At 39.7% G+C, this 15701-nt stretch overlaps 1 protein-coding gene across 1 annotated transcript in view; it reads right to left on the minus strand.

Moving 5' to 3' along the window:
• LOC122812231 (serine/threonine-protein kinase N1-like) overlaps window positions 1–15701 on the minus strand; it is a 2446550-nt gene that overhangs the window by 794014 nt on the left and 1636835 nt on the right. The window lies entirely within an intron of this gene.

A 15701-nucleotide genomic window follows, 5' to 3' on the forward strand; every position in this document is an offset into this window, starting at 1 on the left:
CCTGCTTACACTTACCAATGATACCAGAACTTGTCAGAGATTTAGGATGCATGGCTAGGCTTAAAATGACCCCCTGTGGTCACTAGCCTAGTACACACACATGAACCTATGAACCATACATTCATTACTATTTAATAGTACCAGTAAATTAAGCATCTGCCTTTTCATTAAAAAGAATTGTATGAAACAAAGATTGCTGCTCCCCAATCCAGTTTATGTTTACAAGCAGCTTCTGTGTATGTAAGGACATGCATCTGCCCTAGCTAGAGAATTGCAGTATCACACCTTCTAATTAGCTCTGCATTGTACTGCTGTATTTAAGAGCATTGCTCTTTAAAAGAAATGCAGTAGTTAGTAGACACATACAATTGGTAGCTGTAGTATGTAAATATATCATACACAGAAGTAGTTGTGTGTGTGTGTGTGTGTGTGTGTGTGTGTGTGTGTATGAAATTAAATGTAAGTGCATATAATTATTCAATCTTTGCAGGGAAATTGTGACCTCATGCACATCCTAAATTGACAGACTTTGCTCCCACTGCCTGGTAAACCTAAATGCATTAACTTCAAGACTGCACTGTTTCAAAGACACTGGCAATATATGGATTCAAAGTGAAACCAAGTATCCCTCTTTCTTTGAGGTACTTTGATTCTTAGCAGTTGAAGTATGGGGGCAAGGCCCATGCATCAGTGGGTGGAAGGAAGGTAGAGCTCCTCTACTTGCCACTTCGGGTTTCTGCTCTGTTTTATATCACTGTAATACCTTGTTTATATGACTATGACAATTTGCATTTAGCAGAATATAATACAATTTCCATGAATGAACTGCGCATGTCCTTGGAAAAAAATTAGGAATTAGATGGCACTTTTCTTTCTTAAACATGATTTACTTTAATCTTCTATGACATAGTAAATAAAACAACTTTTTTACAAGTTAGAATATTTCTTTCCTTTAATGTGCTCAGCTGTACATAAAGTTGAAAATATACAGTTTCACAGAATATGAGGAAGCAAACACTGTGTTTTCTGGCAAACTGTCTACCTACAAGGTATATTTTATAATGAAAGCTGCTAACAGATCTTTTAAAAGACTTCTAACATTCATGGAGTAATTATTTTTTTCTCATTTCCAACACATTCAGTAACATTCAGTGGCAACACATTTCTTAAAGCCTCAAATACATGCGTTCGCGCACACACACACACATATATATTTCTATGTACACTTGCATATAAACATGCATAGACACATGCACACGTGCAAATACATGTCTGCAGTGCTTGAATCCATGTAAGCTATGTTTCATATCAGATCAAATATAATTTCCATGCCTGTGGTGGTGTTATCAGTACCACTCTGCAAACTGTTATCTGAAAGCACTACCAGGGTAGCAATTAATGTCAGTCTGACCTAAGGAACCTGAAAGAATTCTGCTGGTTGTTGTTTGCCTTTTCGGCTTTTCCCCGGTTAGGGGTTGCCACAGCGGAACTCCGGTCCGCTAATGATTGGCAGTACATTTTTATGGTACCGAGTTGCCAACCCGACGCCCAACCTTCAGCGAAGGCATGCCCAATCAATCATGTCTTTCGGAGGCTACTCGACCAAAGGGAGGACATACAGACTCTACACAGAAGGCACTCCAGCCGAGAATCAAACATCTAAAATAATAACACAAGATGGTTGTGAAGCATATCAAGTATGCATGATTCTACTGAACAAACTGTGCTGTAACTTTTCTGGTGAGGGACTCAGGTTTTGGCATTTGGAGTTAAGAATAAACAGCATCAAAGAATAAAACCTCTTTGTTTACGTAAGAGATGAATTACTACCTGCCAACGATGAATATTCAATAAGTGAAAATGAGGCCTGCCAGTTGTAATAGCTATGAAATATGTAATGTTCAGCCTTTCATGTAGTTTACATTCTGTACTTTACTCCTCTCATTCTTATTTCTTCCTTGTTAAGGCACAGGCATATATACAGACTGTAATTATGTACTTAACTAAAAGTGACATTTTTTTTTATAATGCGCACACAAATGCTGGTAAAATGTGTGGTTCAGAGCTTTTTGCATGACCACATAAGCTCTGCTTTTAGAAATGTGATGGATAAACATTTATTTCAAACAGGATGCCAGTAATTATCTGTAACACTGTACTGAACACAACCCTTTGGGGTTATTCATGGATGTAAAACACAGTCACATAATACAGAATTTATTTCCAATACCCCAATAATAATTTTCAGACTGTTTACTGGATTCACAGTATGAAAGCATTATGATTAAGAACTCCATTGTTTAAAGCAATAGTTGCTTCATCTATGGGCTTTTGCTACAAAAAACACAGTTCTTGCCATATTAAAATGCCAGTGTGTGCCCCAATATGATATACTGCCTTGTTTGTTAATGATCTGAGATGTGGCATTTTACTTACTGGGCTGCATTCATAAAGGCTACTGCAAACTGTACATGAGGTGTACAGCTCACAGCAACATTTTTGCATTCAGAGACAGTCCCGACACAAAGACATGCAGCACCACATCAAACTGTCTCTGCAGTTGTGTTACGTGCTAATCGGGCAGTTCTAGGGTAAGGTATATGCTAATTAGCTAGTTAGCTAGAAAGCTATCTCCCAGAACTGCTCTAGGAAGGCAACTACATGGTGAGCCATTCGTGGCTTCACTCAGTCATGTACATTAGCATGGCTGCTCCCTGCATCTTACGGTAGTTAACATAATCAAAAGGCTGTGTTCATCCATCCCAGTAGCGGTAAGATATGAAGAGTTTAGTTGTAAGGTAGGGTTAGGAGGTGTATGCGTGAATGTATCTGAGGGGCTGCTTGTGTGAGTGGGTGTGAGTGTGTCTGCCTGGGAGGTAGCAGCAGGTGGGTAGTGAGAGTTTAGGTCCATGTGTGTGTGTGTGTGTGTGTGTGTGTGTGTGTGTGTGTGTGTGTGTCTCTATGGGTGAGGATGTTTAAGTGAATGTCACTGGGTGGGAGGGGTCTGTTTCAAGGGTATGTGTAGGCTGGGGGTGGCTGTCATATTTCTACATACCCCCTAGACTAATGAGTACAGCCTGGAACATTGAGTGAGGGTGGGGGGGCAGTAGACAACAGGGATAACTCGTAAAAGTCACTTTGCATTATTCAAGCATGACTCAGAGACATGCAAATCAACCCATAATGAAGTTTTTTTCCCATTGAGACTGTGTCTGTGAATCACAAATGGGAACAAGGTATCTGGGCTATGGTGGGGATCTTATGAATCCCTGGGTTAGTCAGCATGCCAAAATACTAGAAAGTAGTACTTTAATACAATATCGGCTTTTAAAAACTGCAATGTTCTGTCTGTGGTCTATAGCAAGCCGTTTTTTTACAATTAAAAAGAACATTTTTCTTTTTAACTAAACCATGAGCACAGTAGCACTTCATGCTGGCAGGATATAAACTGTAGCAATTGTTTGCTACAGTTAAAAAGAAGAATTTTTTTCAATAAAAAGTGCAGGAGGGGGGTTGTGGCTGGGCACAGAAAGAGGATGTGAATGGATTGGGGGGGGTGCTGTACATCTGGCCATCGGGTAGGTGTGTCAGTAGAAGGAATGGATTTCTTTTTGGAGTGGGGCATGGTCATCTACATGTAAAAAGTTGATCACTACAATGCAGGATCAGGACAGTGTCATGGATCGAACTGTAGTAAGCTGATTGCTACAATGCTGTGGTTGGCTAATTTCAGTAATGTGCTTTTTTTCATGGTAGCAACATAGGGTGCTGGTTGAGCCAGCTATGCTTATGATGAAGAACATCACAGCTATTCAGCAAAAAAGCAGTTCAGGTTTTGTCTTTCGTGGAAGAAATGTCTTATAGTAATTTAGAGGAAAAATAAAGCAAATTCACATTGATGGATATAAAACAAATGAGAGGCTTATATGGACTTGCTAAAAAAGAGGTTTCTCGAAAAGTGCTGTTTCAAAAATAAGCAACTGAACTGATATGCCACATCAGGATTTTTTAATTGAGGAGGCTCATCATGTCTATGCACCAAATCCAGCAATAAGAAAGCAGCAGAGACCAGTATTAGTAAAAATACAATCATTCCAGCTGAAAGAGATGCTCCTGATAAAACTGTGGCAGAAAGGAAAAGTACCAAGAAAGTACAGTTGTGTAAGTAAACGTATAACAGTACATGTTTGAATAATCAGTGCTGCACTAGCCTTAGCTATATGGGTTATATCCTGCCAAGGATATAACAGCTGGCTAGCTTCCGAAGATTCAGGGCACCTTCAATTCATTCCAAACCATTAGTCAGCTCGAGCTGAGCTGACCAAAAAGACAGGTTTGGGTGTCAAGTCCTTTATAGCTTTAATGCAACAGAAAGGGGAAGCTGAGCCATGAAAGGACAATGCTAGGAGCAACAAAAATAAATACTCATACCCTGGCATAAGCAATACAAAAAAGAAAAAAAAAACAAGGGAAATGGAGGGAGCAGCTACTGCAACAATGATCATTCAAATATCTACTGTTATTGTAAGTTTACCTACACAACTGTACTATGTTCATCATATCGATCACTGCTGCAGTAGCCTTTCCTATATGGGTAGATTATCCTAGCTTACTACAATTAGGAGATGTAAGGGGAAAGGTCCAGCAGTCCCTGGAGAACAGTCCTAGCAAATTCTGATCTAGACCTAAAGAAGGAATTAAGCTTGTTATGTCTTGTAAAAGTATGTGTAGAGGACCAAGCTGCTGCTTCTAGAATACTTCTAGAATCCGTCCCTCTTCAAAAAGCCATAGACGAAGCCAAGGCCCTGGCAGAGTTTGCCTTGACCCTGCAAGAAAAAGTTTTGTTGTGGTAAGTACAGCAAAAGACAAAAGCCTAAGACAACCATTTGAAAATACTATGTTTAGTCACAGGTTGGTCCTTCATCTTACCTTCACAAGAAATGAATAACTGGACAGTTTGGCCTAAAGTAAACTTGAATACAACTTTAGACATGAAAGAAGGATTAACTCTCAAAGAAACATGGTCTCTGTGTTAAATGAGATAGGGCTGACTCTTCTTAAAATTTTGTACCTCAGACACTCTTCTTGCAGAGGTCAGAAACAACAGTTTTCTGTTAAGAACCTCAAGTCAGCCAGATTAGCTGGCTCAAACAGAGCAAGTGTTAGCTTCTGCAACACAAAATTAAGATCCCAAGAAAGGGACGCCTTTTTTTTGGAGGCCTGTTATGCAAAACCCCCTTTCAAAATCATTTTACAAGGGAATGCATTGAAAGAGGACTATCCATGGATAGACATGCTGATATGTCCAATTAATGAACCTTGGGGGAATAAGAAAAGCCATAGGATTGTAACTCACACAACTAGCCTTTAACAGGTGCTGGTTATGTTGCTGGCACCAAATAGAAAGCCTTTCCCATTTGCTACTATACAATTTTCAAGTCACAGGTTTTCCTGCCTCCATTAGTACTTGCTGGAAGTCTTCAGTAAACAGGCGCCAAAAGGAAATTAACATCCTATCTTCTAGGCAGTCAGTTGAAGTTGACTGGGTTTGGGGTATATGAAGCACCCATGATCCTGTGTGAGTTGATCCATTCTGTGATGAAGCGTGTGGTAAAAGCCCCTAGCCATTTCCAAAAGAGGGAAGAACCACTGTTGTCTGGGTCAGAAGGGAGTCAGCATGATAATCTCAAGGGATTCCATCTGAATCTTTAGAAGTAGCCTGGATATCAGTAGAAAGGGTGGAAAGGCATACAGGAACACTCCTGTTAATGAAAGGAAAAGGCATCTGTCTTCCAGGGCTTCTTGCAAGGAGGCTGACAGCTGATTTTCAGAGAGGAGGTAAAAAAAGATCTATTTGAGGAACTCCCCACAGATAGATCAAATACTGAAAGACCACCCAACTAGTTTCCATTTGTGAGGGTCTGCCCTGGTCCTGCTCAGCTTCTGTGTCCTCAGTTTTCCTCTGACAGAATTCAGGATTCCTGCAGAGTAAGCTTATGCTGTGAAGATATATCCCAAGCTAACATGGCTAGTCTGCATAGGAGATGAGAACTGGTTCACCCTTGCTTGTTGATGTACAGCATTACTGTGGTATTATCTGTAACAACTTGAAGAGGTCCAGGGGATCAAAGATGATTAATAGAGTTGAGTACAGTGATCAGGGAAAGCATTTATTTTACATTAATGTGTCTGTCCGAGATGTCACATATATATTGCACTTTTATCTCTCCTGAAACTGCTCAAACAAAATCTGTGGGGTCTGTGGTGACTCTCTGCTTTGTAGCAGGGAGAAAGAAGGGGAGACCTCGATTAGGGAAATCTTCTGTCTCCACCATGTGACTTCTCTTCTGACAAACCCCAACACTGGGATTTGAAAAGACAAAGGATGCTGGTGCTGGGACCAAAAAGACTTCAGATACCATTGTATCTTTCTCATATGGAGTCTAGACTGGGGTATCATGATAATCATAGATGCCACAAGATCCAAAATTCTACGGTATTTCCCCCTTGCAGTGAATGAAGTCTTAGTGAAAAACTTTAGAAATAGACCTAGATCTAGATATAGATCTATTTTTTCCTGTGGAAGAAAAGCTCTTTTAAGTGAGCTGCTTAGCTGACATCCCAGTAACACAATCCTATGTGAGAAGGAGTCAAAGAAGACTTTTGAATGTTCTCTTAGAATCCCAGCTTTTGTAAGAGACCTCTCACACAAAGATACAATATAAAGCACTTTAAAACACTCTGTCAGCCCCCCCAAAATAAAACAAACACAATTCCTTCACAGAAAAACTGACTTTCAATTACTTTAAACAAGTTTTAAACTAACAGGAAAGAAGTGCACTCCTATTTAAAAATACAGTTAGCTTAAAAACAACATTCCTAAAAAGGAAAGTAAAATAAACAATTTTTTCTAAATGTGGATATTTTCTCCAAAGGGATTTTTGGGTTTGGGGGTTGGTATATTGGTTAAGACATTTACATCACAGGCACACAGTACAGGATTTAAGTTTCACCTTTGGCATGAGAAATTGGTCAGACTTTAAATAGCCCACAAGGGCAGCAAGCCTAGTACTTACCTATGGAACTTATCTGCTCAGTAAAGACACAGCACAGGGTGGCCATAGTTCTTTGAAAGCCCACAGAGGAGCACTCTCTTCAATGTCAGGAAAGGTCTGAAGGGCTTGGTGGACAAAACCTATCTTTTTAGTCAGCTCAGGTTGAGCTGACTGACAGTTTGGGCATGCGGAAGATGCCCTGAAGCTTTGGAAACTGGCTAGCTGTTATATCTTTGATAGGATAGCATCCATATAACAAAGGCTACTGCAGCAGTGATCAATATGAATAACACTTAGGAACACCTTAGCATTTGTGGAAAATGATTATTTGCCATACACCTGGAAGAAGAAATCAAAGTTTATCCCAACAGTCATGGATGCTCAACCTACTAAAAAAGCAATTATATTCTGTGCATAAAGCAACATAAACTATGCAGATCAAATTACAGTCATAATGAAATTCAGAATAAATATTTTGTTGAAAATGTGGATAAGTACTCTGGCCTTAATGAAACAAACATCAAGTGTTTCTGAAAGTAAAAAGGGTTCAGGGAAGTTAAAATTAATTAAATCAATGTAACTGAACAATATGTTTTTATACGTTAGAATTTTAATATGTTTGATTTTGTGTGGATGTGATGTCATAGAGATGATCATCTGTTTCTGTGTGAAAAGTTATACATATATTATGTAGGGATTCCTTTACATTATTCTGATGAAGTCCATTGGATAAACAAGACAAAACCTACAATAAATATCCAGTTTTTGAATTTTGCTAGCAATTCATGCTTTTTTTTTTTTTTTTTTTTTTGTTTTAAGTTGTTTCATGATTAACAAATGTGCCAGGTAACTGTGTGTCTTCAGTTTTGTGCTTTTTTTTTTTTATGGCATCTCCAGATTGGCTGACAATGAAAACAGTAGTTCTCTAGGATGACCACCCACAAGTTATCTACTGGAATCAAGGAGCATCAGTATGCTATAAAAAGGTGATGCTAACAATACCCTATTTAGACATACTTTGATATGTAAAACGAAAACATTTTTGTTTAAAAGTACTTGACCATGAACCACGTGATTACAAGAGAGGGAATTACAAAAGCAGACTGGAAGGCAGTGAATCCAAATGGCAGATATGTCTACACGAGGACGTGATAAGTATGAAATGCTTCTTAAAAGAAAGAGGGCTTCGGAAAGGTAAAATGAATTAAAGTAATATAATTTGTTTTTGGCAGCCACGGTGGTGCAGCAGTTAGTGTTGCCACTTCACAGCAAGAGGTTCTCCGGTTTGATCCTTGGTTGGGGTACCTTCTGTGCAGAGTCTGCATGCCCTTCCTGTGGTCGCATGGGTTTCCTCCGGGTGCGACAGTTTCCTCCCACATCCCAAAGATATGCTGTAGGTGGATTGGACACTCTAAATTAGCCCTAGGCGTGAGTGAGTGCATGTGTGTGCCTTCTGTGGAAGGTTGGGTGCCGGGCTGGCAACTCGACACCATAAAACTCCACAGCCAATCATGAACGGACAGGTGATCCACTGTGGCGACACCTAACCGGGAAAAGCTGAAAGAAGAAGAAGAAAAATAATTTATTAATTTGTTTTTATATTTTAGAATTTTAATAACCCAGCCACTGGGGATGCACAAGCCAGTGCATTTCTTTGTGCCGGTCCCAAGCCTGGATAAATGGGGAGGGTTGCGTCAGGAAAGGCATCTGACGTAAAACAAATTATTCATGTGGACAGCAGTAAATATTTACATACCAGATCGGTCGAGGCCCAGGTTAACAACGACCGCCAACAGTACTGTTAGCCAACAGGGTGCTGGCGAAAACTGGGCTACTGTTGGCGGAAGGCATGGCCAAAGGCAGGAAGAGAGGAGAAAGGCTAGGACTGTGCTAGTGAGGGTCGAAACTTTGAATGTTGGCAGTATGACTGGTATAGGGAGAGAGCTAGCTGATATGATGGACAGAAGGAAGGTTGGTACATTGTGTGTGCAAGAGACCAGATGGAAGGGGAGTAAGGCTAGGTGTATCGGAGGTGGGTTCAAATTGTTTTATCATGGTGTGGATGGGAGGAGAAATGCCGTAGGAATTATCCTGAAGGAACAGTATGCTAAGAGTGTTTTGGAGGTGAAGACAGTGTCGGATAGAGTGATGTTCATGAAGCTGGAAATTGATGGTGTAATGATGAATGTTGTTAGTGCATAAGCTCCACAAGTTGGGTGTGCGATGGATGAGAAAGAAAAATTCTGGAGTGAGTTGGATGAAGTGGTGATGACTGTACCTAAGGGTGAGAGAGTGGTGATTGGAGCAGATTTCAATGGGCATGTTGCTGAAGGGAACAGAGGGGATGAGGAAGTGATGGGTAGGTATGGTCTTAAACAAAGGAATGCAGAAGGTCAGATAGTAGTGGATTTTGCGAAAAGGATGGACATAGCTGTGGTGAATACATATTTTAACAAGAGGGAGGAGCATAGGGTGACATACAAGAGTGGAGGAAGATGCACACAGGTGGATTATATCTTATGTAGAAGGGGTCAGTTTGAAGGAGATTGGAGACTGTAAAGTGGTGACCAGGGAAAGTGTAGTTAGGCAGCATAGGATGGTGGTTTGTAGGATGACGTTGGTGATCAAGAAGAGGAGGAGGAGTGTGAGGGCAGCACCAAGGATCAAATGGTGGAAACTGAAAAAGGGTAATTGTGAGGTGGAGTTCAGGGATGAGTTAAGACAGGCACTGGTGGCAGTGAAGAGTCACCAAATAGCTGGGTAACTACAACAGAGCTAGTAAGGGAGACTGCTAGAAAGGTGCTTGGTATAACATCTGGACAGAGGAAGGATGACAAGGAGACATGGTGGTGGAATGAGGAAGTACAGGAGAGTATACAGAGAAAGAGGTTGGCATAGAAGAAGTGGGATTGTCAGAGAGAAAGTAGACAGAAGTATAAGGAGATGAGGTGCATGGCAAAGAGAGAGGTGGCAAAGGCTAAGGATAAGGCATATGAAGAGTTGTATGATAGGTTGGACACTGAGGGAGAAAAGGACCTTTACCGACTGGCTAGACAGATGGACTGAGCTAGGAAAGATGTGCAGCAGGTAAAGGTGATAAAGGATAATGAGGGAAACATACTCACAAGCAAGGAGAGTGTGTTGAGCAGATGGAAAGAGTACTTTGAGGGGTTGATGAATGAAGAGAATGAGAGGGAGAGAAGGTTGGATGATGTGGGGATAGTGAATCATGAAGTGCAATGGATTAGCAAGGAGGAAGTAAGGATAGCTATGAAGAGGATGAAGAATGGAAAGGCTGTTGGCCCAGATGACATACCTGTGGAAGCATGGAGGTGTTTAGGTGAAATGGCAGTGGAGTTTTTAACCAGATTGTTTAATGAAATCTTGGAAAGTGAGAGGATGCCTGAGGAATGGAGAAAAAGTGTTTTGGTACCGATTTTTAAGAATAAGGGTGATGTGCAGAGCTGTAGTAACTACAGAGGGATTAAATTGATCAGTCACAGCATGAAGTTATGGGAAAGAGTAGTGGAAACTAAGTTAAGAATGGAGGTGATGATTAGTGATCAGCAGTATGATTTCATGCCAGGAATGATCACTACAGATGTGATGTTTGCTCTGAGAGTGTTGATGGAGAAGTACAGAGAAGGTCAGAAGGAGTTGCATTGTGTTTTTGTAGACTTAGGGAAAGCATATGACAGGGTGCCTAGAGAGGAGTTGTGGTATTGTATGAGGAAGTCGGGAGTGTCAGAGAAGTATGTAAGAGTGGTACAGGATATGTATGAGGGTAGTGTGACAGCGGTGAGGTCTGTGGTGGGAGTGACGGTTGCGTTTAAGGTGGAGGTGGGATTACATCAAGGATCAGCTCTGAGCCCTTTCTTATTTGCAATGGTAATGGACAGGTTGACAAACGAGATCAGACAGGAGTCCCCGTGGACTATGATGTTTATGTTTGCAGATAACATTGTGGTCTGTAGTGAGAGTAGGGAACAGGTGAAGGAGACCCTGGAGAGATGGTGATATGCTCTAGAGAGAAGAGGAATGAAGGTCAGCAGGACCAAGACAGAATATATGTGTGTGAATGAGAGGGAGGATAGAGGAATGGTGAAGATGCAAGGAGTAGAGGTGGAGAAGGTGGTTGAGTTTAAATACTTGGGGTCAATAGTTCAGAGTAACGGTGAGTGTGGAAGACAGGTGAAGAAGAGAGTACAGGCAGGATGGAGTGCATGGAGAAGAGTGTCAGGAGTGATTTGTGACAGACGAGTACCTGTTAAGAGTGAAAGGGAAGGTCTACAGAGGGTAGTGAGGCAGCTATGTTATATGGGTTGAAGACAGTGACACTGACAAAAAGGCAGAAGTTAGAGCTGGATGTGACAGAGTTAAAGATGTTAAGATTTGCACTGGGTGTGGCGAGGGTGAACAGGATCTGGAAAAAGTACATTAGAGGGTCAGCCCAAGTTGGAAGGTTTGGAGACAAAGCCAGAGAGGCAATTTTACATTGGTATGGACATGTGCTGAGGAGGGATGCTGAGTATATTGGGAAAAAGATGCTAAGGATGAAGCTACCAGGTAACAGGAAAAGAGGAAGGCCTAAGATAAGGTTTATGGATGTGGTGGGAGGACATGCAGGTGGTTGGTGTGACAGAGCAAGATTCAGAGGACAGGAAGAAATGGAAACAAATGATCCGCTGTGGCGACCCCTAATGGGAAAAGCCAAAAGAAGATGATGATTTTAGAATTTTAATATGTTTGATTTTGTGAGGACATTACCTCAATGAGATCATCATGTGATTTTTGTGTGGATTATTATATAAACTCTGTAGTAATTTTTTGCATTATTCTGATGAAGTCCATTATGAAAGTTCTCAATGCATATCCAATTTTTGAACTTTGCTGATAATTAATGCTTGTTTTTTTAAATTGTTTCTTGACTAAAAAGTGTGCAGGTAACTGTAAGTTTGTGACTTTTTTGGTATCCCCAGAATGGCAGGCAAATAAAACAGTACTAGACTAGAAGAGACTGCTAGTGACTCTGCAAACATACATCCAGTTCCAGACTATCTCACTGCAAATGCCCTTGGGAATATTCAGTGACCATGATGTCGCAACTTGGGAGTGAGCCCCGTTTACAGTATTAATTTGGAAAACATTCATGAAAAAAATACTATATTCAAATATGAAAGGACTCTGCCTGCTAATCCCAGTGAAACTATGCCTGTACATTTTGACTCCAATAACCCTTCCTACCAGGTGCACACTTTTTTAAACAAGCTACTGAACCCATTTGGGCCTGTAACAGTTTTGTGGTCAAGCATGCAGAAAATGCTTAAAATACTACTTTCATGGATAGACTCATGAACTTTGAGAAGAAATTAGAAAGAAAGCAAAAACTGAATGTAATAAGGAGTATGTTAACGGCACAGCCTATCCTCTAACCCCACCCAGATAAGGTCATACAATTGAAACTAAAGGAGACAGTAGCACAATATAGACAATGCTAATATTGCTGTTGACAGCTGAACATTTTTAGGACTCAGTCAAATGGAATATGTTCCCAGGAGATTAGAGAGAATAGCTCAGCAGCAGCATGTACAACAGTATGGTAACTAATGGACTTTCAGTCCCAGGAAACTCTGAATTTCACAGGGATCTGTGGAACAGGACTGGAATCACTCAAATAAATAACACTGTAAATGGAAAAGAAGGAAGAACTTAACAGGGTATTTCAAACCACACAATGAAAGCCTAACTTTTAACTATATTAAACAACAATCCACCCAGGTCAACTCAGCCTCACCACCTTGTAAAAATAATCCTTCGGTCCAAAAGAATTGAAAAAAATGGATTTATTCCACACAGTAATTCAGTAAAAAGCAGCAACCAATTCAAATACAGCAAAAATAAGATGCAGTAGTCAATATGGTAAGCACTTTCGTCCACGTAAATCCTGGACTTTATCAAACCAAGTGCTTCACCATTGTTACTGCTAAAATACCATTCCCAATTAGCACACTCAAATCAATTAGTGTTCAATCAAACAACATTGCAGAATCAATCTTTAACAATTTGGTTTCATGTAAAAAATTACGCATTATAAAAAATTAAAGTAAATCTAAAAAGTATAAAGTATAAAACAGTAAACAACAAAAATAGATACTACCATCATTTACAACTTTAAAGCTATATCCTTTAAAACAGATACCAAAGAAACATGTTCTTTGATACCCGGTGGGTAAATGGCTCCCAACCTGAGTTGCCATTTAACCTCACTACTACAAATCCTATTACCCTGTCCCCTCCCTGGGGGTCCTTGTTAATAATTTCTAAAATCCCAAACTTGAACTTAACTTGCCCAGTACATGTCAGTGTGTATTTGTAAAGAGAATTATTCAAATTTTTATTTTCTAAAGCGTATAGGTGTTCATAAATACATTTACATAGTGCTCTCTCAGTTTTGTCAACATAAAACCCTTGGCATCCTTGACAAACACACAAGTCAGGACAAAAGCATTCACTAAATATCCACTTTTTGAACGTTATTAGTGATTTGTTCCTTTCTCCTTGATTAGAATGTGTTCTAAGTAACTGTGTGTTTTCAAAGTATCAGGGACAAAGGAAATGGAAGTAATAATAGTGATTACAAGAGGGGCTCCAATAGTGATATAAGAAGAAAAATGACAATAATGGCAAATCTGTGGTAGTAAGAGGTTATCTAGAGGGAAGGTGGATTATGCTGGCATCTATTTATATTCTACCTATAAATACTGTCATGGAGTTTAGCAGAATTTTAAAAGAAATAAATAGACTTTCAACAGGAAAAATTATTTATGGTCGGGGATTGGAACCTGACTTACAATAGTGAGGATGCATCGGGGGACACAGATGGGAAATAAGAAGGTAGATTACTGAAAAAGTACATGAGAATATTTGGTATACAGGATATGAATTCAGTACCAGGAACCAAGACATACTGTAGGTATTACTCCCGGAGACAGAATAACTGGGGTATACTGGCCAGAAATTATATGTCAACTGACCATGTGTATTTAGCTGAAGGCTTTGAGACCCATCCAATAAGTGTATCACATACTGCACCGATAAAAACCAAGATAAAGATGCAGGTAAAAATGACATAGTGGTGCTTTCCTACCTATCTGTTAAAAAAGGTAGGAATTGAAGGAACAGTGAATATGACTCAAGAGTTATTACAGAACATGGAACTTATTTTAGAAGAGAGAGTCAGTGAGTGTAATTAAAATGGAATTTAAAAACAGGGAAGACAGGAAAAGATATGGGAAAGAGGTAACACGGATTGTTTAGAGTGGATGTCAAGTGTTAAAGCACTGCAGAAGAAGGGGAATCTGAAACAAACAGAAAGAGGAGCAACTGCACACCAGCAAATGGAAAATAAGGGAGTATTTATTTGTATATTATCGTTAGAAAGGTTGCTGTTGAGCAATTAACAACTCCAGAGCACAAGAAATTTTTAGCACAGTGATGTGTGTAACAGAAAGAATAAAGAATTGCAGGTAGACTTAGGGAACCTATGACAAGAAAATAAAAAGAGATCCCCATTGGAGGTACAGTAGACTTCCTTTTATCCAGACTTGCTGGGACCGACTTTAGGCTGGATAAATGAATGGCTAGGTAATCAGAAAAAGCATACAAAATAAAATGTATAGGTTATAAATCAGCTAGAACAACAGGATTTGTGTTAGCATGCATTTTTCTAATGAACATGACGTCTAAAATTTAAATGAATGTCATTATTTGGCCCAGAGGAGGTGGAAGTGTTGTTCTTCTCTGTTGTCTTTTGCTAGGACTACAGTAGAAATTTGATGTCCAGTTAATGAAGAGCCTGGGATAAGAGGGAGGCTACTGTATTAGTGATATTTTGGACAGTTTATGAGAAATTATATAAAGCACAGGAATAAGTAAACCAAGAAAAGGCACAAATGCAACTATTTATGTAAGGTTTAATTATGCCAAGGTTAAAGGAAGATGAGGTTCAACAATTAATAAATGACATAAGAAGACATGAGATAAAAATGGTGATCGATAATCAGTCAATAAGAAAGCCCCTAGGAATACACAGTATTCTTGTGAAAATCTGGAAGTTATTATGGAAGAAAGAGCAGGAAGGCTTTACAGAGCAATATTTTAAAAGGGGGAAAAGTATTAGCATATTAGAAGAAAGCAGTGGTGGCTGTATTACCAAAAGAAAGTACAGACCCCTCATATCTGGCATTAGGTAGACCCATTTCAATTCTAAAACCAAATATTCATGTCTATAGTAGCTAAACGAATCGGGTAGGTATTACCAAAGTTGAAGGATACTGATTAATGTGGTTTTCTGATGGGGGGAAAACATTTGACAGCATTAGTAGTACAATGATACAAAGAGCAGTTTAGTACAAGGAAACAGTTATTGTTGGTGGTTGTTGATGAAGAAAAAGTATTCAGTAGAGTCAGGTGGGATTTTATGAATAGGGTAATGACAGCATTTGCTTCCCCTAATAAAATACTAGGATTAATGAGAAGGATTTATGAAGGTTCAAAGGCACAAATTAAGGTGGAAAAGGTCTTCTCTGACAAGCTGTGCTTGAAAAGATGAGCCAAGCTGGGATGTCCTATTTTCCACTGTTATTT

The sequence above is a fragment of the Protopterus annectens genome, chromosome 9.part0, assembly GCF_019279795.1.
Source record: "Protopterus annectens isolate FY-2018-M chromosome 9.part0, PAN1.0, whole genome shotgun sequence".
NCBI classification, from domain to species: Eukaryota; Metazoa; Chordata; order Ceratodontiformes; family Protopteridae; genus Protopterus; species Protopterus annectens.